A 5,328-nucleotide genomic window follows, 5' to 3' on the forward strand; every position below is an offset into this window, starting at 1 on the left:
TTTTCCCCTTTAAATCACAAAGGTCTATTATAGATTATAATAAAGTGTCCACACCATATTATATCCTCTTTCATCAAAATTATTTTTTAATTTATATATTACTAGCGGGCCAGACAGGCGCGGAACGCGCCTGCCTGTGTCTAACTTGTGTAACAAAAAATATGTCTTATGTTATGGTGAGTTTGTTAATAAAAGATTTTTGCTGCTAGAAAAAAGATGTCACGTATGTTAGGGTTAGTTTGTTAATAAAAGATAAAACAATCATGGGTATTGTTGGTATTATGAAAAGTCCACACCAAAAAGAATGTATCCTCTTTATATTATGCATAGATTATTATTATTATTAAATTAATTATATGTTATTATTAAATTAATTTTTATGTGCCAAAATTAATTTAATAAAAAACACTACGAATCTAATTAATTGTCAAAAAAAAAAAAAAAACTATTTTTAAGCTTATCTTTGCCGAACTAGTATTGTTTTAGAACAGGTTTACATATTGACAATGATATTGACATAAACTATAATTAACATTCTTGCATTGTGCTCTTTATCTTGTTCTTTAATTGTTAAGGAAACTACTCTTCGGATCTCTTGTATTGAGCTTTCTCAATTTTTTAAATTACTCTTGGCTCGTCACTTTATTTAATCACATATACTTGTTTGATAAAAGATAGAAAGACAAAGATCAATGGAAGGATTAAAAGAATATGCATTTTCGTTCATTTTGGATGTATTGTTAAGAGTCTGAGATGACCTAAATATAAATTTGTAAGTAAAATAATTATTACTTTACAAATGAGTTTTGTAGGGTTGAGTTATAGGTTCAACTCACAATTCTAAGAATAAATTACATATGTTAGTCAAAATCGACAAGACAAACGATTAAAAGGGTACATAGCCGAATGTGTCACAACCAATAACATATTTAGGCGAGTATATATTAACCCAACCAAACATGAGGGAGCCGAATATTTCTCAAGCCTGCTGGGTCTATTATGGTCGGCAAGACTTTTAGGGCCTGTTTGGTGCGCAGGATAGCATAGTAACAGGATAGGATATAAAACAGGATAATGATAGGATAGGATAACAGCAGGATAACAGTTATACTCAGTTATCATATCCTATGTTTGGTGCACACAGGATAACAAACATGATAACTATTATATTTTGTTTTTAATACATATTTGCTCATAATAATATGATAAGATATATAACATATTTAATTGACAAAATTACTCTTGTAAAACAATTATTATTTTTTAAAAATTATTTTGTAATACTTTGAATTTTATAAATAAAAAATATAAATAAGTAATCAAATAACTTTATATAATTTAAAATAAAAATTATGAGAAAATAATCAAGTTTAATTTTTTATATGAATCATGATTAAATAAATAACTCAATAATATATACATGTTAGATAAGCCAAATAAATATATGATATATCTCATACGTAAATAATAAAACTACTATTGCAAAATAATTATATTTAATTTTTTATAAAATTTAAATTAATATCCCTATTTGTTAATTTTTAAATAATCATTTTACTTTAAAATATTGTAATTTTAGTAAAATTTTGATTTTTTAGAATATATAAATTACAAAATTATCCCTGTGAGAAAATCACATATATATTTAAAAATTAATTATTTTATTATTTATATTTTATTTATTTTATTTTATGTATTTTAAAATATAGTTTATAAAATAAATCAGTAATTTTTTTTCTTCTTATCCTATCCTGCTGGTAACCCAGCTCAAATTCAGGATAAGAATTATAACTAGAGAGACAGGATAGGATAAGCTTCAGGATTAACTTATCATATCCTGCTGTATCATCAAACACTGGATTGCGGCAGGATATGATACAGTTATCCTATCCTGTCTCTTATCCTGTGCACCAAACGGGCCCTTAGACTTAATCAAAATATGGTAGAACTCGAAAATTAGGCTTTTTGGTTGTGTTTCATGTTTATAACGCCACTAGTCTTTTTTTTTTTTTTTTGACGAACAATTGTGGAAGGGTCTGTTTAGTAAAAATAAGCTATAAGCTAGCTGATAGCTGAAAAACTAGCTTATTGAAATTAAAGTGTTTGGTAAAATTAGCTTTTAAAGTGGTTATTAAATATAAAATTACATAATTGATAGTGGGTAGTTTATTTTTTAGAGTTGGTAGTTATTAAATTAAAGGGTAAAAATGGAATAAAGTGTAAAAAGCTATAAGCTATAAGCTCAAATGCTACTTGAAATAGCATCTGAAAAAAAGCTATAAGCTAGTATAAAAAGCTTGTTACCAAACATCTCTAATTTTTTGAAACAAGCTTATAGGCTCATATAATAAGCTATAAGCTAGCTTATTTGTGGAGAGAAACTATGCACAATGGAAAGGATTAACGGATCATGCCGCAAATTTAAAGTGGAATACTTGGAACCAAGTCTTTGGCATCACGATCACACATGAAGGGAAATATTTTTACGCAATGCTCGCACAAATATCATAAAATATCATAAAATATCATAAAATCATCACTCCCTCAATCATAGGAGACATATATTACAGTCATCTTTTTGTTTCAAATTGCAATCATGTTTGATCTTCAAATTATCAGGATCCTAATACTTTTATTGAGCATATTGTGTAAATCACAACTATATGATGTGTATACATGTTTGATTTTCATTTCATTCACAATTATTTGAGCACCAACCCCAACGATATTATTTACAAAATCAGTAGCTCTAGACTTCCAATAATTAATGAAACATGTATTAGTTTTTGTTTCCTTACACCCAAAAAATTCCATATTGCTTAAAAATTAAGTCTAATGGTAGTTTATAAACATTGCTCAACATTTGTTAAAAAAAAAAAAAACGCTCAACAACTCAACGAGACATTTTTTATAAGGGACAAAAATGTGAAGACTCACATAAAGATTAAAGCGGACAATACCTCAAAAACTCAGTAGTGTGGACTTGAATCCATAATACTAATGACATGCTATTGGTGGGGGTGGAACCAATTCCACGCTCAATCGGAGATGGATGACACACCCTTTAACCGCGACTAGGAAGCTACTATTCCGATATACTAAAATATCTCACATTGCTTGGAGATGACAAATTTTACTTAATTCGCAGACGAACATTGAATTACACCATTGATTTCTAGTTTCGGTCGTTTTTTCGAAACTAGTCTGGACTCCAAGTTGTTTGTCAGAAATCAAAATAGATCTTGACATTAAATAAAAATATCTTAAAATAGACCGATTCCTAGTTTCGATCTTCTTGCTTTGTTTTTTTTTTTTTTAATTAAGGATTTTAGATTTGATTTTATGATTGAACTTCTTCATTGAAATGATGAGTGAAATCCGACCACACATGCACAGCACACTTGGGATTTGGGTGCATTACCCCTGCAATCCAATAAAGATATTTGACCTTGTGGTGCATAATTCAATTTTATTATATATTTCTGCAGATACTATAGACCAATTATTATTAAATCAAAGATATCATCGGCGTGCAACTGCAGAGACTATATCCTCAGTAACTAATTCATTTAAAAGGTTAATTTCTCTCAATAAATATTTTTTCACACGCACCGATCAGAGATCGAACCTAGGACCAGTGGCGGCTTGCACACATGTGCGATGGCATCGAGCCTCAAAATTTTGATGGCCTCAACTCAAAATTTTGAGGTCTATAATATTACTTATATATTATTTATACCTATAAAATATTATATGTATATTAATAGATTAATTTTTAAGCCCTAAAATAATAGTTATATATTTTTAATGTTCATGAAATATTATATGAGTATCAATAGATATTAGTTATCTATACTAGTAAATATAGTTCTAGTCCATTTTAATCTTTGCATAAAATTTAACCTTATATTAGGAGGTTACTTTTTGACGTTATATACAAAAATAATTATTTTGTATTTCTTGTCTCATTTTATTTAATGCAATTGGTTTAATATTAATTATTTATATGTTTACAAGACTAAGAATGATTTTTTTTTATATTATATGCATTTACTCGACAATTTTTTCTTAAAAAAAATTATATGTTTTTATTAAGGGGCCACTTTTAATGAGGCAGTGGCAGGTTCCTTGTATTTTTGTTTCCTTGGGTTTTGGTCTAGTCCTCCCAAGTTTGTTTCTTTTTTCTTTCTTTTTAATAAATTTTTTAGAGTGCTGCAAATGATAGGTGATGATTATGGGGTGCCAACATAGTTGGGATGTCATAGTTATCATGTGATGCTTGTGCACGCTAATGTTTTATAAAAAAAAATTATTAAGGGGCCACTTTTATATTTTCCACAAAGCCTCCTAAAACTCGGAGACGCCCCTACCTAGGACTAAATGATTAAGGTGTCTAAATATCTACCATTTATATGGAGTTGTGATTCTCTCCATTTCCTATTATTTCCATTTCTCTCATTACCAAAGTTTTTAAATGTTTTGGGGTGTATAAAAGATATTTGGACCCACTTAATGTTACACTTTTGCATTTATATTCCCAAAACTATATAATAATAGAGGAAATGGAAAGAATTGAAAATGAAGAGTATGCTAACTCCATTTATGTCACCCTATGTTAGACTAGCTATTAAATTAAACAAGTGATTGGCTAAAATTAATCAATTATCCTTAGGCGAATTATTGAAAGAATCCGGATTTTTTAATTAGTAGGAATTAGTCAAACTTTACTTATTTTGCAACCGAATTTTAAATTACCATGAACTTTTTCCATGAAAATCAGATTACTAATACCAAAAGACTAACTATTATTTTAATTTGATTCAGGTCCATGATCTTGAAAGAATTTTAGAAGATCCTTTGAGCTGAATTTTCCATCTCAAAATGCTTGTGCCAGATCGAAGGATCTGTACTCTCTGTCCTAAATCAAATAAAATAAACTCATAGATCAGAGAACCACTTTAATATTGTTTATAGGGGGTGTAAGTGTGTTACATAAGAGAGTTTAGTTTGGTTTTTGGGCGAAAAAAAAATACAAACCAATAAAAAATATTCTCTCCGTTCCTTCTTAAGTATCTTTTAACGTTGGATTAAGCATTCATATTTGACTGTTCTTTTAGTATTTTAAGGGTATGATTTGTCAATTATATTTATTGTCAATTACTCTTATTTTTTTCAATAAGATTAATTATTGCTATATATTTGAAAAACTAAAGTTTATTTTTAAAAAAAATTGGTACATAACATATTAAATTTTTGTTTTCTTACATCATATATTAAATTTATTGAAAAGAGAAAGTGTGTGAAAAAAATAAGAATTTATTGGTGGAT

Source organism: Trifolium pratense, linkage group LG5 (assembly GCF_020283565.1).
Source record: "Trifolium pratense cultivar HEN17-A07 linkage group LG5, ARS_RC_1.1, whole genome shotgun sequence".
Lineage (NCBI taxonomy): Eukaryota > Viridiplantae > Streptophyta > Magnoliopsida > Fabales > Fabaceae > Trifolium > Trifolium pratense.